At 37.9% G+C, this 27895-nt stretch overlaps 1 protein-coding gene and 1 long non-coding RNA gene across 3 annotated transcripts in view; one reads left to right on the top strand and one right to left on the bottom strand.

Annotated features, from left to right (window-relative positions):
- Positions 1-27895, bottom strand: part of CRB1 (crumbs cell polarity complex component 1) — a 147513-nt gene that overhangs the window by 78273 nt on the left and 41345 nt on the right. The gene's annotated exons all lie outside the window — the stretch shown is intronic.
- On the top strand, positions 7420-26286 carry LOC116575688. The gene is made up of 3 exons (XR_004279915.1): positions 7420-7535; positions 11122-11231; positions 25805-26286. It is a non-coding gene; the product is annotated as an uncharacterized LOC116575688 (long non-coding RNA).

Genomic DNA, 27895 nt, shown 5'->3' with positions numbered 1-27895 from the left:
AGCAGAGTTCAAGAACTGGATTATGAATTAAATGTTTATATTAATTAAATTAATAGTTCAAGACCAACCCATGCAAACAATAGCAGACTCTTGGTGGTAACTCTAAAAATCTAAATTTAAAGCTTTCTTGAATGTGAGGCTAGGTCTCTGCTGTGACGTCACTAGAGACCCAAAATAGGGAAACTGGAAAGAAGAGAAGAAAGGAGAGTGGCCAGAAGAACTACACACCTGATAAGGTTTTGTTGCTACTGCTGTTGCTTTACAGCATGGGATTGGGAAAAAGAGAAGAACTGAATGATAATGAGACTTTAGGAGAAGAAACTATAGATATAACCAAAGCCCTTTTCTAAGTGACAATTCTTAAGAAAGGCAGATTTTTTAAGTGCTGGTCTATGAATGAGTGCCTAACACAGTTTATTATTTCCTTCCTTTATCAGAAGTCCTCCCTGATTACCCCTGTATAAGTTAACCTTTCAGTCCCTAGAATCCTTCTCTTGTAGCATATCGTATGACCCTCACTGATGGCTAGCATTATGTTTACATGACCCTTACCTTTTTAATTGGAATACAGTCTTTATGAGAGGAGAAGCAAAGTCCCATTATTATTTAGATACTCCTTAGTACTTAACATAATATAATTACACAGTACATCTTTAAATGGAAAAGGGCAATTAATTTTTTCTCCATGGATAGTAACCATTTGTTCAGTTTGTCTAGGTATATAATGATACTGATCTCTTGAAATTCTCTGACCAAACTCTGCCAGGGACGCTTACAGAAATGGATGAGCCCAGAAAACACATAGTTGTCTCTGAAATTTTCTCAAGACCTATCTGGCTCTTAGGCCATAGAATTTCTAAGATCTGGCTAAGTTCTTAACGTCATGTTTTAAAAAAGCCTGTTTAATACTTAAGAAAAAAAATTTCCTTATTTGACAGAGAGTCCATAAGCTCTGGGAGCAGGAGAGGGAGAGGGAGAAGCAGGCTCTCTGCTGAGTGGGGAGCCCAATGGGGGCCCATTCCCAAGACACTGGGATCATGACTTAAGCCAAAGGCAGAAGCTTAACAGACTGAGCCACCCAGGCACTCCAAAAAACCTGTTTAGATATATCAAGACTGTATTATGCTAACTTAAATAAGTCAGTCAGAGAAAGACTTATTGATTTTGTATTTGACGTATTTTGATCATATTGACGTATGATTTTGTATTTACCATATGTGGAATTTAAGAAACAAAATAGAGGAACATAGGAGAAGAGGGAAAAAGGGAGGGAAGCAAACCATGAAAGACTCTTACCTACAGAGAACAAACTCAGGGTTGAGGGAGGTGTGTTAAATCGGTGATGGGTATTAACGAGGGCACTTGTTGTGATGAGCACTGGGTATTATATCTAAGTGATGAATCACTAAATTCTGTACCTGAAACCAATTTTACCATATATGTCAACTAACTAGAATTTAAGTAAAAAATGAAAATTAAAAAAAAAAAGAAAAAAGACATGTACAGTTTCTTGATGATGTTGAATGATCAATCACTGAGAAATCCTGCTTATAGGCTAAGGGGGTAGGAGAAACAGATGTTCCTCACACCAACTCCTGGTCCCATATTATCTATTTTATCACCCATCTTACCTGGTACAACTTCATAGTTTATCATTCTAAGCTTCAGAATTTGCCCTTCCCTGTTTGTTTGAAATAATCTTTTTGCTGTCTCTCAATTTTTGTCTGATTTGGTTTTGTTTCCAGAATTTCCTTATATGCCTAGCTCCTTTTGGGTTGTTGACTGCATTTCAAAAACAACATCTCCTTCAGGTCCCTGCACTAGAACACAAAGGCAAACAACATCCATGCTGTTTCCTCACCTGTTCAGTTCTACATTCCCAGCTAGGAGGAAGCAGGCACACAAGACCGTCTTACCTAGTCTTTGGACCATCAGCAATATCCTGCTTCACTCAAGGTAGTTATATGGCATCAGTTGAAGGAGAGAAAATTCACACAAGATGTGAGTGTGTGTATGTGTGTGTGTGTGTGTGTGTGTGTGCTGTATCTGTGTGTGGCCTGGAGAGTTGATGTCAATAGAGAGAGTGTGTTAAGTAGATGGGGTCAGGAGGTATGGAAGGAGGATCCAAACACAGGGAAGATCTGGGGATTCGCAAAGGTTTAAAAAGGTGGGGGAGGGGCTTGTTTGTGGAAACACAACCTAACTTATTTTTATACAGCATTTCTCTCATGTTCCAACTTGGGGCTTTACAGGAGGTAAAGGAGGTAAAGTTTTTACAGCTCCCTAGTGAATATTATACAATCTCCTAAGCAACTCATCAAAGGCATGCACCTAAGGTGGGAAAATATTTCTGGCTTATAATTAATGTGTTTCTTGTTCCATCTACAGAAAATTTCAGAGTTTCCAATAGTTTCAGGTAAAATGTACTTCACTCAAGTTCAGACAAAACTTTTTTAGAAAGTTATTTCTCAACTATCACTCTGAATAATGTTGGAATATAACAAAGTTATTAAATAATTTTCATTTAGGGAGTAGCAATAGTTATTTCTTTGAAATAGTTTTTCTGCTGTATATGCTCTGGAGACATCCATTCATAGCTCTTCAAATTCTAAATTTTTGTGGAAACTCTAATGTCATTAAGTGCCCAACCTTTCATCTCTCTACAAAGCTGATAATACATACAGGTCAGGGCTGATATGAAAACAAAATAATGTAAACAATCCTCTTTGAGAAAGACAATGATCATATAATCTCCCTGATATGAAGAAGTTGAGAGGCAACGTGGGGGGTTTGGAGGGTAGGAAAAGAATAAATGAAACAAGATGGGATCGGGAGGGAGACAAACCATATGAGACTCTAAATCTCACAAAACAAAGTGAGGGTTGGGGGGTTGTTGGGGAGGGCATTAGGGAGAGGGTGGTGGGATTATGGACATTGGGGAAGGTATGTGCTATTATGAGTGCTGTGAAGTGTATAAACCCGGCGATTCACAGACCTGTACCCCTGGGGCTAATAATATATGTTAATAAAAAAATAAAAAATTATATAAAGAAAGAAATTGTATATATAATAACATCTAAGATATATAAAATAACTAAGAATAAATTTAATCAAGTAACTGAAAAAAAAACCCGATGCTCTTTGATTCTAGAATAAGTCAGATTTATTTATTTCTCTCGTTGCCTTAAGAACTAATGAAGGCATAAAATGCAGAGCTATGACTTGGAGATACTCTGTCTCATTTGAGCACAGCCTAATACAGGTTCTCTGGTAGAAAAGGATCCTGTGGTTTAGATAACTTGCTGAATTAAAATGTTATCACCTGAGCACTGGGTGTAATACACAACTAATGAATCACTGAACAGGACATCAAAAACTAGTGATGTACTATATGCTGGCTAATCGACGATAATAAATAAATAAATAAATAAATAAAATTTTAGCACCAGATCTACAGAAATAAGAGAGTGACAGCTAATCCTATCAGCAAACAGAATGATGACCCTGCATTAAAACTGACTTCAATACAAGTGAAATAAGAAAGACTCCTTGAAAGGAAATAGCAAAAAGCAAATTAAAGATTAAGGTTATCAGGATTTCTGGCTAAAATAAATTATAATCTATAGTTATACAAATTAATGTATATAATTATAATTTCTTTTAACTGGTACAAAATTAGTACTTTTATGCTACCTATAATAGGTAGATATTAGATATATATAATACCACTCAAAACTTCATAAGTTTTGTTGGAAATTTTTTAAAATGGTGCATGAACACTATTTATATATAGTGAGATTTTAAAATTGGTCTTGAGAACTTTATTGTAATTTTAAAAGAAGAATATTTTAACAGAAGCACCTTTTATTGCTATAGAGTCACCTCCTTTTATCCTGTTTTCCAAAATACATTTTGTCAAGGTAAGTAGTTTGGGGAAAAAAAAAAAAAAGTGAAAAAACACACCAATGTGACCTAATCTTCATAAAAATTCCATTCTTGCTAATGGAAGTCGAGCTTATAAAGGGCTATGATTAGAATAATATGTCATAACCCAAACATTTTAAATTCCATTGGGTGAAACACGATCTGGACTATTTGGGCAATACTTTCTTGTAAGAGCTTGATTACTAAAATCCCTAAATCCTTGGACTTTTTTTAAAGTCTAAGGTCTTTTTTTAAAATAATAGTATTTTTTCCCACTGGTTTCACCTCTTAAATAATGAATTTTTATCCTTTGAAAAAAATGAACTCTTTTTAAGCAATTAGTAGTGCTGAGAGTACCTGGTACATTCATCTAGATTTGCAAAGGAAAATTGAAAACAGTCCAGCAATTTAACTGCAAATATTAGCTACCGAGCAGCTCTAGCCACTCCTCCTCTTGCTCGGCTGTTGCTAGGCTCCCCGCTCTTTCCTGAGGATTCTCCACCTAGCACACTGCAGAGGTGGGATCCTGTTCATTTAGCAGCAGCAAGCCTAGCTTTTAAGAAACAGTGGTTTATTGTAATCATTTTCTCCTTTAACTGGGAGAGAACTGTGTATTTTGAATAAATTGAAAGTAGAATAAAAAAAAAAGAAACTGGTTTATATTCTCATGACTACTTCTAGAAAGGATAATAAAACACTGAGAGGGCAATCCTATTTTTTTTTTGTCTTATGCTCATTCCTGTGCTTCTTTTGCATGTACTTTTAAATTTAAATCTATTTTTTAATTGTATTTTTAATGTTATGAGCAAACTGTAAATTGATTCACAGACAATCCTAATTGTGTTTATGTTGTAATAGAGACACTCGAGTTAATTAACTGCTTTATGGTTGGATACGACTACACAGCATATATATATATATATATATATATATATATATATATATATGAGCCATATATATATAGGAGCCAGGAAGCACCTTCTCCCTGGACCCTAGGTCATCAGGTGTCAAATTTAAAGACTACCTGCTTTTGTAATTTGACTTCCTACTTGGCTACTGTGACGGCCGGTCCAGAAAATAAAATTTTTACAATATGCAGTTGCACTTTCTCATTTCCAATAGGACTTAATTTCCTTGTGAGGGCAACTTTCCTGGTCCACTGAAGATCTGTCGAATTTCTATCCAGCTGCACATCTTATATCTGATCCATAGCGTTTCTTGAAGTTATATATTATTACAAGCTCTATGTGGTCATATTGATTCATTTAAGTGAGGATTTGGAGCTCGGCTGTTCCACATTTTATGAAGCAGTAGTTTCATGGAAACAATTCATCCCATTTCCTTCTTCCCTTGTAGTTCCTTGGGTCTTTTCTTGGCATTCAGCAATATTACTCACAGAGTTTGGGAAATGAATATCTAGTAATAGTACCAGGAGAAATCATTATTATACCTAAGAGAAGCTTACATTCCAAATATCAGTGTGAAGTGTATTTGCTGCCTTTTGGACTATTGTTTCAAAAAAATTTAAATATACACTTTCCAATCTGGCCAACTCCCAAGTTGGTATTTTTTACACTGTGCTTAAGCAAATAATTCTGTGTATTTTCTATATAACCTATTTTTTTACTGCTTAGAGTGTCAAGTTCAAGTAGAAAGGGTTGAAATATGGAAATTATGAAAGAAAATTATTTGAACCATCTTCATACCTTCATTTCCTATCCAGCCCAAGCCTCATTCCAGCTGTCTGTTATTAGGACCCTGTTAACCTGTGGGACTTCTCATCCAGCTATACAATCTCTGAGGTCTTAGCTACAGCAAGATATTATGTGCTATTTTCCTCACATGCAAGTGGGAAAATTATACACATACAATATATAAATTGAAATATTAAATCCCAAAATACATTTTATATTAAACTTTATATTAAAATTTATACACATATAATTGTATGCATGCATTTTTGGTTTCCTGCCTTGTCATCAGAGAGAAAAATTAAAACCACAGGTGTAGAGTAAGAGTAGAGGAAGGCCCTCAGGTGTTAGCCACACCATCCTGGTACCTCTAATTGAATATGATGAGGTGCTAGCAGGATTCTTGAGTTCCTTACTCTGTGGGATTTGGGCACCACATGAGGCTGTATCCTGTACCAGACTTGGAAGCCCGCCCTGTGGCTCATCCCTTACTTTGTGAATACATTCCTCATAATAAATTGTGCCTTTGCCCTGGGACTCCCAAATTTCAGCTGCAAACTCTGTAAGAAGTTCCCTGAACACTTCTGAGCCCTCTCAGATACTACTCTATCCCAGACTTGAACTTGACTTGTCACATTAGTATATATTATTGTGGGAAGGTCTTCGGCTTCCTTCCTGACACTTTCTTTAATTTTTGTTTGTGCCATCCACAGTCTCACACACCAGCACTTCTTAGAAACCTCTTCCATTATGGCTACACATTTCTGGGAACTAGTTAAGTTCAACTGTCATAAACAAGTCAGCCACTCAGATGCACAAGACCCAAGAGTGGAATTTATTATAAAGTTTCAGGATGCAATGATCAGAAGCAAAGATGCCTGCTAGTCTGTGGAGTTACATATGATGCTCACTTTGCTTGTTAGCAGGAAACTACAAGGCAACTACAAACATTCTTTTCCATTTGAACTTCTTCTGATGTAATCATCTTCCATTACAGTGACAACTTCACAGCAGAAACTTGGTTTGCTTTTTTTATTCTCTTCAAAATGATATCATTAAACAACTCTTCTGAAGGGATCAGAAGAAACTACAAGAAATTTATGAGACTCTGTCCAGCTGTAGACCCTTTGCCCCTCTATCAAAGTTGGGTGAAATTAGCCTATGGGATCAATAGTTATTATAGGAGGTGGACAGGCCAACAAGGCAAATGATCTTATAAGGCTTCTTTCCTGAGGATACCACACTAAAAACAAATTTCTTTTCACTCCAACAACCTCTTAAGGGAATTTTGGAATGTTAGCTGTTTGATGAATACTACTATTGAGAGAGATTGGGATGTTTCTCATAGGCCATAAAAGGAATTGTGTTTCTGGTCTCTACGTGAATTCTCTTGCTTCTTCTAATTGTAATTGGCATGTAGTCCCTTGTGCTGTCTACCACAGGACTGTTTCTGCCTTCAGCTCTTGCCTGGGGAAATAGTTTCTTGGGAAAGTATTTCAATAATTCCTAGGACTTTTTTTTTTTTTAATTTTGCTCTAAAATATATGAATCTGCAATGGATAAGTGGCTATGTTTGTATAACCTTATTATAAAATCCTATGACAAAATATTCTTAAAGGCCTTGGGCTAGAAAGTGATAGTTTTAACAGGAAATATCTATCTAGAAAGACAATTGATCACTGAGAATCAAGGGGAGACTCTTCTGGATTGTCTTTTTCATGACAGGAAAAAAAAAAGGAGGCTTAAATATTTTAATTAGCTTATTTTCTTTCTTTTTTCCAGCGTTACTGAGATATAAAGGACATAAAACTTGGTATAAGCTTGTGTACAACGTGATGATTTGATACATGAATGTATTGAAAAACGATCACCACAGGAAGGTCAGCTAACACATCCAGCACCTTGCATATTTACTTTTGTGTAAGAATGATTTTTTTTTTAGAACTTTTAATATCTACTCTCTTAGCAGTCTTCAAGTATTCGATACATTATTGTTAACTGCAGTCACTATGCCCTACATGTGATACTCGGACCCCATTCCTCTTGTAACAGAAAGTTTGTGCCCTTTGACCACCTGCAGTCAATACAAGAGAATTAAAAGTTGTCTAAAATTATAATAGAATAATAAAACTAATGATAACAATGGTATATTTAGTTAGGATACAATTGATAATTAATACTATATAATTAATATAACAATTAGTATAATACCTGTATTAATATTTACATATTCTATCAATACTAATATGTATAGAATACATATTATTATAGTATCTTACAGTATCATATGTTATTCCTATTACTATTATAAATAACCTGTTGAACTTAGCACCGTGAAGATTTGGGAAGATACGAGGAAAAAAACTAAAGAAAGGAGAGAAATCCAAAAACTTACTTCCTATTTCATAATTTTCTGTCCTACATTACAGACATAGCCTTTTCTGATAGAATATCAAAGAGAATAACAAGGAGCAGTTTCAGGAAATGCCTCCTTTATCTATTTGCATTTTAAAAAAAACATTATTTTGGGAAAAGCAATTCTCAATTGCTTTTTTATTTAAATTACAATTTGGGAATCAGGAACACAATTTCAACAAATGATAATGTGCAACTGTACAACTAATTCAGCTAATTAACAAGAATGGTTTCTCTCAGGGGCTAGAAGTTGTGATATAGAGGGGAAAAAAAGGTCTCCAATAGCAGCATTTCAGAGGAAAATTCCCTTTTTAGAAACAAGTTACCTGAATTAATGAGCTTAGCTGACTCGCTGACTAAATCATATCCTTTCCTCCCTGGAAACTCCTCAGACAGAAAATCCTTCAAAGGTTTCTGCTTATCCTCTGAAGTGCAGAGCAAGTCCCATTTTATTAAAAGTCTCTCCACCTTTAATGAAGGAGATTAGTTTTACTTTCACTTTTTTTCTCTCCACGAATCGTTACCACAGAGAAGAGATAACTGACAGAGAACAGGTGGTACACAAATCCTTCTAAAGCAGTGACTACTGCATACAGGGCAAACGAGCAACATAAATATGCAAATGTGGTCATTCATGTCCTTATTATCCATAAATGGGAAACAATTACGCGCGAAATGCTTTGGGGAATAATTGAGCTAAAACGGCTTTTATGTGCTGTGCACAGGGAGATGTATTTCGGTTCTCATTTGCCCATTTTAGCGTCAGTGTTGAGGACTTCGCAGGAACTCTCAAGGCCTGTGGGACTCATGAATGTTAATTAACCTCAAGCAAAGGCTTCACCTATGAATGCAGAAAACATTCAAAATGCAGCTCCCTTCCCCAGCCTATAGGCTCTAAACTTGGTGAGAATTAAGGCCAGGGTCAGAACCTGAAATGCCTACAAACAGCAGGGGATCACCTGAAGAGCCAAGGCTGTTTTCAGTTCCGGCTACTGATGCTAGGTGGTCAAGTGGGAATGTGGGTCCAGGCCTCTGGATTTCAGGGAACAGCAAGATCTGTCTGGGAGGGTCTGGAGCCCGGGGTGGGAGAGGCCACGTGGGGGGGCGGGGGCAGATCATTCAGGTCCCAGCTGTGCTATTTGCCACCTATGCCATTTGGAAAATAAGTTACTGAATCTCTCTATGCCTTAATTTCCTCATTTGTGAAATGACAGTAATATGGGTAGCACTTCAGAGGACTTTTTAGAAGATTAAATATGAGCCCAGCATCTGGCACAGAGAGAATGTTATTACTGCAAGCCATTAAAACCATTTAAGGGAAGTTCAGAAATCCAGTTTTGTATCTGGAATCTTCTAACTTTTAAATGCTAATAACTTGATTTTCTTTTAAAATGATTGGGTCTGCTAGAAAACAAACAAACAAATAAATCAACAAATAAATACATAAATAAACCTCATCCAAAGTGAAAATCTGGCCCAAGGCCCTCAGTTTGTGACTTCCACCTTTAGCTTGTTTGAGCCCGTTGAAAAAGCTCTTATGAATTTCTGCTGGTTTTAAGGTTTAATAGCCATTGTTCAGAATTGTTTATTTGCTTGTATTTTTGCTTTCCATTTGCAAAAGGACATGGGCTTTTGCTAGCTGACACGAAAAGCCATCATTTCAACTCAACGGGTCGTCAGTAAAACAAAAAACCGCACAGGTCATTTTAATAGCATGAAAATGTGTAAAGAGGAGAATAAGTGTCCCAGAAAACTGCAGCTTGGAACACTTATTGATATTGAAGAGAAAATGACCCCTGAGCCTCAGGGCAGCCGACACAAAAAAAGGAAGGATCATGAGTGTGTAGGAACCACCTGGTCCAATAGAAGGCGGCAGCATATCACGTTGTCAAAAGAGATTTCTTTCAGCTTGGAACTCTAAAATTTCTAAAATGGGTCTTTGTAAAAGGAACATAGGACAATTTACCAAAGAGTGACTTCGGTAGCAGTTATATTTGAAAAAGTGGGGAATTTCTGTATACGCCAGCTCCTTAATTCAGCCTTGTTAGCATGCATATTCCTAGCCATGTAGAGGTATTTGCAAGAGGCAGAAAGAGAGGGTAAGCCTTTCCGGATATATCTGGACCACACCGACATGAAGCTTAGAAAATTCTGAGGTAAGAATTGTTAGTATGATCCTCATTTTTCAGCTTTCCCAAACATCGACAATTTCAGTAGGGGTCCATATTACAGACATGCTATGGCAATGTAAATATGTGTTGACTAAAAGAAGACCTGTTTACTCTGTAAGGACTTATTTAGCAAGAGGCTTCCATTAAGGTTAAACAATAACTTTGTTGTTTAACCCTTAAACTGTCCCTGCTCCCCTTCCCCCAGGGGACTTACTTAAAAACAAGTCCTGGAAACCAGCCCCAGGTAACAAAGCTCAAATATGAGGGTGGGTCAGACCAGGTGGAGACATCCATCAGTGGGGGATGCATACTGTCTCCCTGGTTACCAAGGAGCGTGGGCCCCACCCTATGGACACATTTTGGGCGCCAATTCTGACCAAGGTGATAGGCTGGTTCAAATGTCTACTAGGGTAAATTGTAATTCAATTGGTCACCTAGCATGACTGTGCAGCTTTCTCTGTGTGTTACAGTTTCATTGGCCACCTGTGCGTGGCCAGGCCCAACTGCATGGCCTTTGCCCTTAAAAACTAGTCTGTGAAACAGAAAAAGGTCACCCTCTCTTGTAAGAGGTGCGTCCCTGAACGTTCGGTCTGATTCTTGATGCCTGGCGTGGAATAAAGCTTTGCTTGACCTTCGCTTTATATCAGTCTCACTCCTTTAATCACGGACCCATTTTGGGGGGGACCTAACAACCCCACAAGGCAAGGATGTGTGTGGACTGGGGGAGAGAGGGATAGCAAGGAGGAGTGGAGAATAGCATAGGAGAGAGCGGAATTCTCCAACTGTGACCGTGAGCCCATTCAAGTCCTTGAAAGAGTCCGGAACAGAGCTCCAGAATTCTGCAGCAAAAACAGCAGACAGATAACCTTATCCTAGAAGATTTTTTGAGGGCAGTTAACAATTTTCTATTTCTCTTACAGAAGAACTTTAATCTAACTCCTGTAGAATGGTGGATTTGGAACAGGCCTGCATCTTGACAGGTCAGCAAGGTTTAAAAGAGCAACAAAATACACCCTGAAAATGAGTTCTAGTAAGTGCACTTCTATTCTCTTTCTCCTTCCCTGGAATAGAAGCTACATGATGGCAGAGATTATTGTCTGTTCAGTATTTTCAGGGTGACTGGCACAAAGTCTGCTCTTAATAAATTGTTGAGTGCGTGATCAGAATGGTTGTTACATTCAGAAACATACACATTTTTTTATTTATTATTTTTTCAGAGATTTATTTATTTACTTGACACAAAGAGACAGAGAGCATGAATGGGGGAGTGGCAGTGGGAGAGGGAGAAGCAGGCTCCCCACTGAGCAGGGAGCCCAATGGGGGGCTGGGTCCCAGGACCCCGGGACCATGACCTGAGCTGAAGGCAGATGCTTAACCGACTGAGCCACCCAGGCACCCCCACATGTGATTTTATTTTAATAACAATTTTTGTTTTGGCATATTTCCTACTTTATAGCTTTGGCTGAATACAACTGAGAAACGGGTTCATCTGATACTGAAAACAGGCTGCCTTTATACACAGATGGTTCTTTAGAAAATATTTTATGTTCTTAGAATGATTATTATAGTATCAATGATCAGAGATTTACTTTCTTATACTAACAAATGCATAAAATATTGAATGAATTAACAAATTTGAAATGTCTGTCATTAAAAAAAGTAAGACTTTATGTCATGATGGAAAATACTTATTAGGCTTTCTGTGCACCAGAGGCTGTTCTCCACTTTTTGTATTTATTATTATCATTTGTTCCTTACAACCGCTCTGTAAATTAGGTTACTATTATTATCTGTATTTTTTAAGTGAGGAAATAGAAGGACAGAGAGCATAATCTGCCTTCACACCAAGGAAGTCTGGCTCCACAGCCCACGCTTTCAATCACCATCACAGTTTCACTACATTTTGCTCAATAAGGAATGCCCAACCCAGTGCTAGGCACACTGTCTGTATTTGAACATGACCTACTGAGTCAAATCTCTTATGGCATAAAGGAGGAGAGGCCGTTTGGAAAGCATCAAACATTTCTGCAGAGAAGAGTTTACTCCCCAAAGCCCATAAATTATTTGGCTCCCTCACATTAAAGAGTGCAAAACATTTTTGAGCAATCCAATTATCTCACTGGTTGGTATGTACTTGACTTTGCCAATCTGTGTGTAAATTTCTAAAATGTTTCCTGTGCATTAAGAGGCTGTGGAAAGTTTTTATATTAATTTAGAACAGAAACAATGCTCATTATTCCTATTGCCATGAGTTGTACTGTCATCTGACAAATTAGAGGCTGTATGCATCACCTCTTGGGTCTTTAATCATTTTCTGTGGGTTCTTGGTTTGACCAAATCAATTTTATACATTACAGCTAGAGACTTTACTACAAAGGACAAAACATAAGTAGGTTCATTGGGGAGGCCCTTTTAGTTGCACAAACACAAATTAAATTTATGCCTCAATTCTCTATACAGAAAACCCATAAAGGCCCTAAACACTATAAGGCCCTAAAGGCCCTAAAGACAATCATTACAGTTGACCCTCGAACAACATGGGTTTGAACTGTGCAGGTCCATTTACAAGATGCTTTTCGATAAATACAGCACAGCATTGTAAGTGTATTTTTTTCCTTGTGATTTCCTTAATAACATTGTCTTTTCTCTAGCTTACTTTATTTTAAGAACACAGTGTGTAATACATATGACATAAAATATGTGTTAATCAACTATTTATGTTATAGGTAAGACTTCTAGTCAAGAGTAGGTTATTTAAGAGTTAAGTTTTGTGGGTGTTGGGGTCAAAAGTTTTATGTAGGTTTTCGATGGCATGTGGGGTTGACCTGTAGAAGGGTTAGCTGTACTTATTCTGTGCAACTGAAAGAATACTGTATTTACTTTCTCAGCATGCTTTTTGCCATCTATGCCTGCCTATGAAATATGGAGCAAATGGGGATTATGCAGACAATCTGAGTGACTCAAGCATAGTCATATTCTAAGCCCCTCTTATTTCTCCATTACAATCTATTCCTTAAAATCCCTGAAAAATTCTCTAACTTCTCTACTATATATTGCTTAGATAGGCTAAAATAGGAAAAGAGGCAGAATGAGAGAAAACCAGAATGAGGAACCCATTAAATGGAAATTGATGAAAGGTCTTAGTGAGGTATTGTTTAGATGAAGACTCATAAAGCTGATATTATTAATGAATGATCTTTCAGGATCTAAGTGTAATAATTCAAATGGGAATGGTGGTCTGATAAGATAGTGGGGTCATGAAAGGAAATATATCCTTCCCTAGAAGTGGGAGGAATCGAGGAATCTCTTCCTTTTTCCTACTGCTTTTGGGTGCATGATTTGCATGCGAAAAATCCTCACCAATGAGGACAGTTCAACTAGGAGAGATGCGCCAGACACACACTTGCACTGGCTCTTGGGCCTTGTCAGTCCTGCTGGGCTGCTTTGTGTAACTTGACATGGTGATGTGTTCAGACAGGATGGATCAAAGCGCCCAAGAGCCAACTGTGAGAATTCAAAGGCAAAAGGCTTCAGATGATCTGGAATGTATCTTGGTGTAAAGCTTCCCGGTGTTTTAATTTCTTGTAACATTTTACCTTTTGGGGCTTTGCAGAATTTAACTATGGTTGTAGTTAAGTGCTCAGTTGGGTGTCTGCTTCTATCACTTTTCCTAATGAATGCAGTATGAGAAATTGGATTATCCTACATGGATTTTCTTACCTATTTGTCTAAGCTGGTCAAATCTTTTCACTGGAACAAATTCACTGAGCTTCTTCCTGCTTCTGTGGGGGAATAAGAGATACAGGGATGCCCTTAACTGCTAGATAAATCTAGCTACTAAAGTGAAAAACCACAGCTGGATGGCTGCTCCAAGCGATATTATGAAAGTGGGTTAAGACAAGAAATATAGGGCCTTATTAAAATTTCAAGGTCGATTGAGACAGCCAAGATATAATGAATGGTATTGGAGTTTGGCCAGGTCAATGGTGTTAAAACTCACTCAGAGACATAGATAAATTTGAGGCCTGGGCCTTTGTTTAACCTCTCATCCAAAAAATGATTCTTCTTTGCCAAAACTTTTGATGCTGTTCCAGAATATTGTTTAATAGGTAACTCCAAAGCAATGCTGCCTTCAATTTAATCACCTTGGACTCTGCAGAACCCAGGTGTTAAGGAGAAAATTAGACAATTTTTAATCTTTATTTCCCCCTTTTCCTATTGGTTAAATCATTAAAACAAAATAGCATATTAAAACATTTAAGTCACAAAATGGTCAACATATAGAAGAATATTAAGAAAACAAATGTTCTCATCAGGAAAAAGTACACAAAAATTAAATCTTAATTCTGCTGTTGAATTTGGGATGCACAGCTATGAAAAAGTTTTATAATCATCACCTAGGTAACATCTTGGAGTTAAATAAAATTATGTTAGCTTTAATAAGAGGAGATTACAAATTTCACTATTGGTCAAAATTCACCCAAATAACAGGATTAGATATACATCTTTCATCTTAAGAAACTTATTCCAAACTTTGAGCCCAGACTTCAGTGATGCTATTATTAAATTAAAATAAAATATTCTATGAATATGGAGAACAAAACCCGTCCCACTGTTCTTTTAATGTACCTACTGAATGGACTTAAGTTAGTTTTAAGGATCTTCTAAATATCATTTTCACTGATATTAGAAAATAGAACTTTATGCATACAACTGCCTTGATGCTACCTCTAGGACACATTTTTCTTCAGTTTGTTTTTACATATATTCTTAGAGTTGAAAAGAGTCAAAGAGGTCGTCTAGTCCAACCTATCACTTAGTGTAGGACCTCATCTTTCCTACCCATGAAAAATAATTCCAATCATGCAGAACCTTGTTTCTTCACAAGGCTGCTTGTCCCATGTGTAGATAGCTTTAGTCATTTGAAAGTCATTCCTTTCATTGAGTGGAATTTTGCCTCTGTTATTGCCTACACAGGTTCTAATTGCCTCCTTCAAAGGAAAGTAGCTAAAAAATTTATTGAGCTATGACTGTACAAAGTGTACACTTTTCTGCTTGTGTGTTATACTTTGATAAGTTGATTACAGGAGACAAAAGTAAAAAAAAAAAAAGAAGGCAGTGAAATCACTATATCTGAATTACTGCAGTTTTCAGGAGAAGGTAAATCACAATTTTAAGAAAGATATTTTTAAAGAAAACCCATTGAAGAAAGAAAGAAAAAAAAACCCACAGCTTTTAACTGGTTGAGTATCTGTGACATTTATGAAATGTTTCATTCAGACCTTCCATTGTGGGGTCAGACGACCATCAGAGAAGCTAAAAACATGCCTGATGTTTACAAAAGTGTGTCTCAGATGCATCTAAAGTTGCATCCACTTTGGTCAAGCAGTTTTGACAGAGTTTTGGATTGAGGAACCCTACATATAAAATTTTACTGAATTTGTTAAAAACCATTATAACTGAGAGGGAGACAGAGATGTGAGCAAGAATGAAGAGAGAGAGAGAGAGATTAAACAGGAAGAAAGACGGGAGTAAATCAGGCTAATCTCTACCTATAAAACAGTGATGTAATTAGTACCTGGAAAAACTAAAAAATAACCTAATGATCTAAACTGTGAGCCCAATTTAAATAAAAATCAACTTCTTGTAAAGAGCAGACTGTTTTGCTTGGTTGGACTTTTAAAATCTTCAGTGATTGGCTAGCATCTGCGTCATTGTGTGATACTTGGAAAATACCAAAAGTTTCATCTGTGCCTCAAAGGGCCTACCCACACTCAACCTTATCTTATCCTTTTATTATGGGAGATAAACCAGGGAACTCAAAATGGAAAAAACAATTCAAGACATTGTGATATGTCAAAAAAACCTTGTGCACCTGCCTTGAGAATCCAGCTCAACAAGAGTGGATATATGACAACATCTAACTGGTAAAGTTACTTTTGTCGCAAACCAAAGGACAAAAATACTCATTTGACTCAAAGACAATATCAAAGAGTAACACTAGGCACACACAGGACAACCTTGTTTTAAGCTATGAAGCGCTTCTAATCACATTCCCATTAACTTATACAGAGTTGGCCTGATCCATTAAAAAGAGAGATCATGAAATTATAAAAAAGAGTTCAATCAAATATTAAAAGATTTCATTTTTAGTAAAAGGATTTCTCACAAAAATACAAGCCCTTTTATAATAGCATTGAGCTTTTTTGTTTGTTTGTTTTTTGTTTTTTGCAAATCTTTACATTATTGACAAGAAGAAAGTTGAAACTGAGAAATGTAAGGATATCAGATACTCCTAAAAATTGAAGGTCAATCAGAAATATACAGAGCACATTTTTCAAATTATGATGTGTCAGCTGGCATGGAAAACTTAATTTATCAAAATTGGCAGAGACCATAATTGGGGCAAGAATTCTGAACCTCAACTAATTTTATTTGGTTTAGGAGAATGAAATAATCTTCCTAGGATTCATTACTGTTTTTAGCTGCTGAGGGCAAAATTTTACCCGATATGTCGACTGATGATCAATATTTGCCTCTGAGAGTTCTGAGATTTGACTGAAGCTTCCATTGAATGGTTTCAGCTTTTATATTCAAAAATATTTGTTGGGCCTCCTGTTATGGACCAGGACCTGTGCTGGGTCCTGGAGCTATATAATCAGCAAGACATTCAAAGCCTCTTTCATGGTAGACAATTCTAGTAAGGGCTGGGAGGGAGGAGCTAAAAAATAAACAGAAGTGTGTATATGTGTGTACGTGTGTGTGCATTCACACAAACATCTGTGCATTGATCATGTAGTAATAAATAATATGAAGAAATTAATGCAGGTAAGGAAATAGAGTATGTGTATGTATATATCGGACTGTGAGTGGGGTCATCTTATTTAGTGAAGTCCAGAAAGACTTCTCTGGAGAAGTGGCATTTGAACAAAGATCTAAAAGCGTAAATGAAACATCTTGGGGACATGCAATCTACCAAAAACAGAGAAAAATAAATGCAAAGCCACCAATTCAGGACTAAGTTTGGCCTAATCAAGTAACTCTGAAAATCCAGTCTAGTTCAAGAAAATAGAGTGAGAAGTCAGGGGGTGAGTTTGGAGAGGAAGGCTAAGGTGAGACTATGCCCCTGTTTATAGAATTAAACCCCTGTTTATAGAACATGTTAGGGAATATGGGTTTTACTCAGTATAATGGGAGCCATTGGATTGTTTGAATGAAGACTTATATGATCTCTTGTACATTAAAGGTTACTTCAACAGCTGCATGGAAAATAAATTTAGTAAGTCAAGAATAGAAACATCCAAAAAGGCTAGATAGCTATTCCATTAGTCAAGGTAAGAGATGATAATGGGTTGCTCTAAAGTAGAAATGGGAGAGGTGGGAAAGGATGGTATGCTTGGGACACATCTTGAAGGAAAAGCCTATAAAACTTAAAGCCTATAAAGATGAATTGAATGTGAAGTTAAGGAAAGAGAGAAATCAAATTGGACTTCTTAGATTTTCGGCCAAACTGGGTGAATGTTGTTAATATTATCAAAATGGGGAAGAAAATGTATTTTTGTTATTATCTATGTTGTGGTTGTTAGTTTTGTTATTGCTTGTTTGCTTTAGCTTGATTTTCTTGTTTTGGAATGCATAAAGGAAGAAAATAAAAATGGTTTCATTTTGGGTACATTATGTTTGAAAATCATTTTCATTTTCTGAGGGGAAAAGCTAAAGGAGACAGATGTTAAATAAATTGTATCCAGAAGATGGGGGATAGCACCTGTAAAATGGTACTGAGAGGTCAAGTAAGATGCGAGACAGAAGTTAAGCTTTGAATTGGCAAAATGGAAATTGTTGACAAAGTTTTCACTGAAGCTATGGGGACAGTCTGACCAGAGAGGGTTAAGAGAGTGAGAAAGAAGAGTAAGAACAGACATCTCCCTGGAGGAGGTTGGCATAGAGAAGAGGGATGATACCTGGAAATGCAGTCTAGAGACCATTTGTCTTTAGATGGGAGATAACCAAGTTGGTGAAAGGGCTTTAGAATAGAGTAGAAATCAATGATGTAAGATTTAGAAGGAATCACTGGTAAAGGAAAGTCCTTGAGTCACTGAGGATCCAATGCATAAGTAGACAGCGTTGAGTGAGATGGGAAGGTAGCCCAGATAAGGGGAGATATTGGGAGGTGGGGAGTAAGGAAAACAGGTAAATGGGCACGTGACAGAGAGTCAATCTGTCCAGAGCACTCAGCATCCCTGCAAATTGCTGCTGGGTGTGCAGAGAACGCAAAACCCTAAGCATTCTTTACCTGGACCAATGTTCAGGGTGGCTTTTTACAGCAAGGAACTTTGAGGGATGCAGGGTAGACTTCTGAAAACTCAGCCCCAAAAGATTTTTTTAAAAGATCTTATTTATTTCTTTATTTGAGAGAATGAGAAAGAGAGAAGGAGCAGAGGGAGAAGAACAAGCAGACTCTGCCCTGAGCACAGAGCCTGTGGGATCTTGGTCTTATGACCCCAAGATCATGACCTGAGCTGACATCAAGAGTCTGATGCCTAACCCACTGAGCCACCTTGGTGCCACAATCCCAAAAGATTTTTTACTCTATCTCTTTCACCTCTTTCTGAGGCAGTTAGGGCACAAAAAATCGCCTTATTGAGGCAGTTAGGGCACAAAAAATCGCCATCACCAGGAAATATTTACTTGTGCTGACCATTTCCTGGGTAATGATCAGGATGAAAGTTTCAGAGAGAAGGGTCGTACAGATTGTTTTGAAAATTCACAATTCTGCCCTTACTGTTAATGAGCCTGAAGTTTCTTTCTTTCCCCTTATGACAATGCCAGGCCAGCTTGGCTTGTATACACTCTGCCCGGCAGCCCACCTAAAGGAGAGACTAAGGATTCAAACTTAACTCTGATTCAGCTATCTGGATTCTTTTACTGAATTAACATGGTCCTAGCTCATTAAGAAAAAGATCACTTGGTCAAAAATACTGCTCACCAGTTCTACTTACAATGACTCACATGGACCAAGTTGGAAAAATATAATGGGATTACTAGAAATTTTTTTTAATTAGCTTTTTCCTACTTATATCTGACTCCTCTCGTTGAGAGGTATTGGTTCAAACAGATGACTGGAGAAAAGTAAAGTTATAGTTTACTTTAACTGGACTATAACCGGGCTGGGAAACAAGTTTCATGGCCACTGAAGGAGAATGACAATTCTAGCACCAGAGGACAGACACTTTAGACCTCAGGTGTTTCAGGCAAAGGGAGCAATTCACATGCTCCTTGTCTCCTAGACTCGGCATTGCAGACTGACAAGCAATTTCATGGTCTAACTGAATCTGGCAGTATCTGCAGCTGGCAATTTAACTCATTACTGGGTCTTCCTACATATAGATTCTAAACTACACTGCCATGCCTGACACCTCCAGTGGCAGTTTCAGAACCTGTCCTCTTTTCAATCTTGTATGCGTACAATAGATGGACCCCTATAATCTTGTTTCCATCCTAATGATACACACTTACGTGCTTCTCCTGATGCCCAAGAAGCCTTGGGTTGCCACACACAGAAACCAAGGCTGCAACTACTCAGTGACCCTGCCCCATGTACCACATTAACCAAGCCAACCTAACCATGATCTAAATCAAGTTCAACAACAAATTCCAAACTGGAGTGAAGTATGTTCCTTTGTATTATATATTTGTATGTGAAAGAATGTCCTTCCTTTGAAGGTGAGGTTTACTCATCTTTTGTCCCTAGGATTATTAGTAATGACATTAAAGAATCAGCAAGTGGGTCTAAACACCCCTGCATAGGTCACAGACTGGCTTTAGACTATATCCTGGCTATCTGAAATAAGACCTGCTGGTACACCGGGCATTTATTCCATTGCTGAGCCCAGGACCTTGGGGAGTAAAGTTGAAGTCGGTATTACATGCTGATCTCATCCTATTTCTTAGAGTCTCGCTGACAGCATCCTTAATTAAATGCTATATGAGGCAAATAAAACAGACTTGGTCCCAACCTTTGACAGTCAGATTAATCAGGGTGGCTAATGGAATGGCATATTTCATAAGAAAATTCAAGTTTTTCCAGGAATGTGTACAGCAATGGGATGGTTTGCTGGAAGAAACAATCCATCTTGGGGCTTTGTGCATCCTTGTAGGCTCTTGCTAAGAATGCCAAGAATGCAAGGCCCTGATGGCTCCATACCCAGGTCATTTCTCGGGGTTGGTATGGCAGCAAGCAAATTTGAGTAGTGAAGTCATTCATGTCTCCCTCTCAGACAAAGAGTAGGTTTCAGACTGCTTGCTATGAACACAGTGAATTCCCCAACTCAGTATTCTTTGGTTGTTCCTATGGAGTCCTCATCTGGCCCTTATGTATAATGTCAACTCTGTGGGGCATGGATGCAAGGGCAATTGAGGTCAATCTGATGCTCATGCTGCTGGCTGTGTGGGCCATTTTTTGTGACTCAAAAATCCCATGTCTTCTGCCAGCATCCACGAAGAATTAACACACTAAGTTATGAGCTTGTAATTAGGATAAAATCAAATCTCAGATCCAGCAACAGGTTTAGTAGTTGGGAGATGAGGTAGTCCTTCTCAAGTGAAATCAGAAACCTAAAAATCCATTTATAGTAACAAAGAGGGAGGAAGGCTCGAGGAAAGAGAAAGTATAAATGGTCACCTTGGGAAGCAGAACTCCAAAGGGATTGTGGTCTAGTGCTAAGAGCTTCTTTGAGATGGGGTTCCTAAATTTAAAGTGATATTCATCAGTGCAATGGGTGATTTATGAGTTTTTCTCTAGCTGCATTCAAATTGCTTGGAGGTGTGGAGAAGGTAGAGTGTTAGGTTTAACCGTAAGTGTGGTTTTGCCAGGTGAGTACAATAGAGAAAGACAGGATCAGGGTTGCTGACAGTAGATGCAAGGGAATATAATTAGACCATGAAATTCAAGCTGAGATAAAGGAGATGCCAATTAGTTTTAAAAAGAAATGGTTAGAACAATTGACTAGGAATAATGAAAAATATCTTTGAGCTAAGAGAACTGGGGAAATAGAGCTTATGGTTAGGCAATAGAATGACTGAAAGTGAGGGGTTTTTTTGTTGCTGCTGTTGTTTGTTTGTTTGTTTGTTTGTTTGTTTTTTGTTTTTTTAGTGAGGTTATTGGTGATAGCTGTGACCACAGAGTGGCTAGAAACTGAGGGGTGGTAGTCACCGTCATTAGAAATAAGTAGGCCAATGGGAGATAACAGGTGCATGGACTTTGTGCATGGGTGTTGAAGCTTCCAAGAATGATGAAAGGTGGATGATTCTAAGATCTTCAGTGACAGAGGGGAACGTACCAGGAGGTAGAATGAAGGTTGCAGGAAGGAAAGGCAGTGGGTGGCATCATCTAAAGCCACATGCTTTAAAAATAAATTGAGATTTTGAAAATTAGTTTTGAAGTAGAATTTAGTGATTCATCAGTTGTATATAACCCCCAATGCTCCTTACACCAAGTGCCTCCTTCATGCCCATCCCGCAATTACCCTTCGCCCAACCTACCTCTCCTCCAGCAACCCTCAGTTTGTTTCCTAGAGTTCAGCATCTCTTACAGAGGAAAAGTGAATGCTTTTTCAGTAAATATAGTGTTCCTCTCAATTTTCATCTTATTTTAAACAGAAGAACATAGGAGGAGGGAAGGGAAAATAAGATCAATTGAGATTTCTCGTGAAGAAAGAGGAGCAACTGCCTAGGGTAGCAATGAAATGAGAAGGACATTTAGTTTATTTTGAGAACATGGGATTTGGGAGAATAGAAAACTGCTCCCACTTGAGAGGATTGCCGAAGAAAAAGGGATCCTGAGAAAATAGTCTGATTTCAGCTCAATCAAGTAGGTGAAAGAAATGTTTGGGTAAGAGGTTAAGGACATTGGCAATCGAGCTTAGAGTAAAGCTTGAGATATTTAGCACACAGTGGGCAGTCCAGAAAAGGGTGGGAAATTGGATAAAATTAAGCCATGCCCAGAGCATTTGGGCATAAGAGACTGAAGCTCGATGGACCTGGCATGAAAGGATCTGCGATGCCTGGGCATCTAAGGGTGACTGAGGTAAGCACACCTGTAGGTCATGGCAAAAGAGATCCAAGTCTTCTATAAGAGAGTTAGTTAACCTAAGGCTTGGAATAACTTCTTTAAAACTAGGACCTCAGCGGCTCTGGACTTAACTAAAATTCCAGGTGAACATGAGGTGGTTGGGAGGAGGATGTGGGGCATAAAGGTATTTCTGAAGTGTCTTCTGTGTTAATGTCAGAAGACGACTCTCTCAACAACCCCAGCAGTGAACTTGGGCATAAAAGCACCATTGATTAGGTCAGCTAAAGGTCACTAATACTGTTCTTCCTAATGATTAGCATGCTTAAAGAAATTTGGGGGGATCTTGGGAAGCTAAAAAAAGACACGTGTTGTCAATATTGCCATCCTCCCAAGCAATAAATATGCAGGTGACCAGGTCATGTGAGGGTTTGCAGCATTGTTTACTGCAAGCACAATTCATCATATCTTCAGCCTTTTCTCTGAACATTTGGTTCAATTTCTTATACTGATAAACACCTGCATATTATTAGGAATGGCCGCTGCTCTTACAGGTCTTTTAAATGGTGGGGTCCACGTTTTCACATGAAAATAGGGTCTCGATGTGAAAATGTGCCATTCAGGTCCTCAAATTTCAAGGACAGCACCTAGGGAATGACAATGTGGATTACTGAGAATTTAATTATTAATCTCTTAGTGAAGAATTTATAATGGTTTCATTCTCTTGTTTCAGAAAACTAGTCTATTTCTAACGCACGTTGGCCAGAGTATTTGATTTGGAGCGCTGGCGTCTGTCTCCTGATTTTATTCATTTGAGAGGTTTTCCTTAGGTCTTTGATTTCAAGTCAACAAAACGACGCTAACCTGATAAAGTAGCCAAGGCCCCTGATGTCACGGTTACCTATCTTTGTCATTAAGTTATCACAGACATGCCTGTTCTCTATATTTGTTCTGTATTTGCTCTACCAAATCATGACCATTACATTTTCCTACTAGCTGTAATATCTTTATAGATAGCAGATAGTAAGCACAATAAACATGATTTTCAGAATTAATCTATAGGTAGGTGGCATACTTTTCCTAATTGTGGTAGTCACCATAGCAAAACCAAAAGTAGTACAAGCAGAACTGTGTTCATACACACTACAAATAGTTTTGTGTCTAGAATATGCATAACAAAGGCAAAGGAATGAATTAGATGTATCAATTGGAAATACTAGTGCACATTTTATTAAATAAAGATTGAAGCAACATTTGATCTTTTAGAGTAATAGTTTATGTATATCTATTATCTGTTCAAGTTATTTAGGATCTATACTCTCAAACGTGAGATTGTAAGTAAAAAAAACAAACAATGCATGTTTAAGAACAACAATAAGCCTATGATATAAAATCAGCAAATGAAAAAATTCTATTGAAAATTCCTCTTTAGGCAGGAGATTTTGATGGTCCCCATATACCTCAATGTTTCATGAATACATGACACTGTCAATGTTACATGTTTGGCCCTATGTGGCTATTTCAGTCAGATTTAGGTAAAGTGACAGAATTTCATTTTTAAGGAAAAGTGAATGCTTCATTTTTAGTAACACTGTGCTTGAAGCAGATGAACCTGAGAATTGAGAGTTCCTGCATATAGTCACTTTGCCAGGTGGCTCTCATCGGGGTGTTTATTGTTAAAAACCCCGCTATTTCTGCCTGAGGTTTGAAGCCAGGACTTCATAGGATCCCCTGCTGCACTCCTCAATTCTTTCCATGCAGAGAGCAGATGGGTGAAGCAGAATAAATCCCAGGCTCGGAGGCAACAATGTAGCATTCCAGAGACCAGTGATGGTGTTGCTTTTAGTTGGAGGAAATGCTAATTGGATTTGGGAGTGAAAGTTAGCATTGAAAATTGGACTTGGTTTATGAGACAGTTGGGAAACTTGTTAAAGGTATTATCACGACCATATTTTGATAAACAGAGACAAAATGTGAACATTACAAACATTAGTCAGTTGTTTCCAATTTAGCTTGGTTGGTCAGAACAGGATGCTTCGAGGGTAAGCACACAGGTCATGAGATCCTGTCTTAATTTTTAGAACTTACATTGTCCTTTGTATTAAACAATGCTAACTTATCAAGTCGTTTGGATTCTTATAATTTCCAATGAATTCCATCTGGCATAAAGAGCATGAACAGGTCTTCTTTTTCTGATTTGTCTGACTGCTTTTTTTTATGGCTTCACTGTGGCAGTTATTATATTGTATCTTGTATTTTTGTGCATCTTTTTCTCATGGTTTTTGTTTCCTTTAGGAAGACATCATGCATTTTCATCATTATATCCCTAGAACTGAGTCCATTGCCCCAAACTGGAAAGCTAAAACATAATAGAAAGAAGCAGCCAACATTCCTTCTAGTAACGGTCAAGGATGGTCATACAAAACAGAACTAATTTACTGATTTTGGAATAGACTGAACAATATTATTCAACTATAGGCCTTCTTTAATTATACATTTATTTAACTTGCCATTAAAATTATGTGAAGGGGCACCTGGGTGGCTCAGTCATTAAGCATCTGCCTTTGGCTCAGGTCATGATCCCAGGGTCCTGGGATCGAGCCCTGCATTGGGTTCCCTGCTTTACAGGAAGCCTGCTTCTCCCTCTCCCGCTCCCTGTGCCTATGTTCTCTCTGTTGCTGTGTCTCTCTTTCTCTGCCAAATAAATAAATAAAATATTTTAAAAATAAATAGATAAAAAATTCAAAAATAAAATTATGTGAATACATGGGCTTAAATAAACACATCGACCTTTAAATCAAGTGTTTATACACAATTATTTTTTTAATTTGAGCACTGTGGCTATGGGCACAGAGCAAGTCATGACAGTATGTGAAGATATTTTGCCAAAGAAATTTTATTTAATGATTTTGGGGAATTGGAGAATAGTAACCATTATTGCAACTAGACCCATGAGCTTCCAAGGCATTAAAATACCTAAATGGATATTCATATTTTTCTCAATTATCTCACTGAATGAGACTTTTGGTTTCTCTGGGCCATGATAACTTGCTTCACTTGTTGGAATTCCCAGAAGATACCCTGGATCGAAAGCTAGTCCTTCTCACCAGAATACTCCATCTCCATGTTTTTACTATTTCTCACTTTCTGTAACCTTAAGCTGTCTTTATTTCTATCTCCCTGAGTATTGTCTTCCAGGACTCTGAGTTAATTTCTACTCTATTATAGTTCACTTTTAATTATAAAAAGTTAGAAAATTATATTGTATATGCAACCACAACCATTTTCAACATAGAAGGTAACTCTACATGTAGTGAAGAGTAATAAATACATTCTTAATTACAATAAAAAAAGAATAGTTTGTGGCTATATTTAATAGCTCTAGTGGTTTCTTTGAATGGAGCTCTGTCATTAAATGTATTATAAAACTTACATTTTTTATCATGATGGAAATTTTATTTTAATAACAAGGGATAAAACTGGAAAAATGCATAGCTTGTAAAAAATAAACTTGGTGGCATTTATTTCATTAACAGAGACCAGTGGGAACACCAGTGGCACCAGATGAACTGAGCAGACCAAAATACACTACAACAGCTCTGCAGTTTAACTGGTCATTGGATACACAGCCCATCAGAGTAGGCCAGGACCTATCCGCCAAAACTAAGCAGGTGACTGCCAGCTAAAATTAAAAAACATTCTGATAGGACTTGGAGTTTCCTAAAGTAACATCCCAAATGTCCAGGATTCAACTGAAAATGATCCATCATACCAATAATTAGAAAACTACAAACTGACTGAGAAAAGAAAATAAACTGACATCAACACTGAGTTACATCAGATGTTAGAATTATCAGACAAGGATTTTAAAGAAACCATCATAGAATAATGTAATAAGTGATTAAAAATTCTCCTCAGATAAAGACTTCCTAAATTTGGCAAGAGACATAAATCCAGATTTGAAAAGCTGAATGGAGCCCAAATAGAACAAACACAAGTAAATTTACACCCAGACACATCATAAATAAAATTTTGAAAACTAAATACGAAGTTGAAGGTATTATCACTATCATGTGTTTTCTTTTCAAGCAGCCAGAGAAATGATGCATTACCTATATGGCAATACTAATTTCAATGACACGATTTCTGATTGTAAACCACGGAGTGTAGAAAGAAGTGGTACAGGGAGGAGGAGCTAAGGTGGCGGAGCAGTAGGAGGACCCTAGGCTTGCCTCATTCCTTGAACACAGCTAGATAAATATCAAATCATTCTGCATACCCAAGAAATCAATCTGGGGACTGACAGAACCAGCTGCACAACTAGAGGGAGAGAAGAGGCCACATTGTGGAAGGTGTGTGGAGACATGGTTCGGGGGAGAAATGGACTGGGAGTGCTATGGAGGGGAGGGAGCCCTGTTGATGAAGAGAGGTGAGAGAAAGAGAGAGAGAGAGAGAAGAGGAGTGCAAGGAAAGCACTTCCCCCAAAGCCACTGACTGGGAAAACAAGAGGGGCTGATTTTTGTGAGTTTTTACAACCAGGAGGTCTCAAAGACTAGAGTTTTTTGGTTTTTGTTTTTCCTTAGAGAGAGAGAGAAAGAGAGAGAGAGCACATGCACATATGTGCACACACAGGCCAGAGGGGGGAAGGGCAGAAAGAGAATCTTAAGCAGGCTCCACGCCTAGCACGGAGCCCCACACACGGCTTGATCTCATGATCCTAAGACCATGACTTGAGCCACTATCAAGAGATATTGGTTTAACTACCTAAGCCACACAGGCACCCCTCAAAGACTAAATTTTCAGAGTTCCCAGGTATGGCTCATATAGAACCCAGTGGACACCACAGTGCTCTTGTGGAGAAGAATGACACAGAGCCTGGGGGCAGAGGATGGGACCTGAGGATTCCCTGGAACACACTTGGAGAGATGATTCCCCCATTTTTAAAAAAAATTTTTTTATTTTTTATAAACATATAATATATTTTTATCCCCAGGGGTACAGGTCTATGAATCGCCAGGTTTACACACTTCACAGCACTCACCAAAGCACATACCCTCCCCAATGTCCATAACCCCACACCCCTTCTTCCAACCCCCCTCCCCCCAGCAACCCTCAGTTTGTTTTGTGAGATTAAGAGTCATTTATGGTTTGTCTCCCTCCCAATCCCATCTTGTTTCATTTATTCTTCTCCTACCCCATTAACCCCCCCATGTTGCATCTCCACTTCCTCATATCAGGGAGATCATGTGATAGTTGTCTTTCTCTACTTGACTCATTCTACTAAGCATGATACCCTCTAGTTCCATCCATGTTGTCGCAAATGGCAAGATTTCATTTCTTTTGATGGTTGCATAGTATTCCATTGTGTATATATACCACATCTTCTTTATCCATTCATCTGTTGATGGACATCTAGCTTATTTCCATAGTTTGGCTATTGTAGACATTACTGCTATAAACATTCGGGTGCACGTGCCCCTTCGGATCACTACGTTTGAATCTTTAGGGTAAATACCCAGTAGTGCAATTGCTGGGTCACAAAGTAGTTCTATTTTCAACATTTTGAGGAACCTCCATGCTGTTTCCAGAGTGGTTGCACCAGCTTGCATTCCCATCAACAGTGTAGG

This window comes from Mustela erminea, chromosome 17 (assembly GCF_009829155.1).
Source record: "Mustela erminea isolate mMusErm1 chromosome 17, mMusErm1.Pri, whole genome shotgun sequence".
Taxonomy (NCBI): domain Eukaryota; kingdom Metazoa; phylum Chordata; class Mammalia; order Carnivora; family Mustelidae; genus Mustela; species Mustela erminea.
This window is presented reverse-complemented; position numbering and strand designations above follow the sequence as displayed.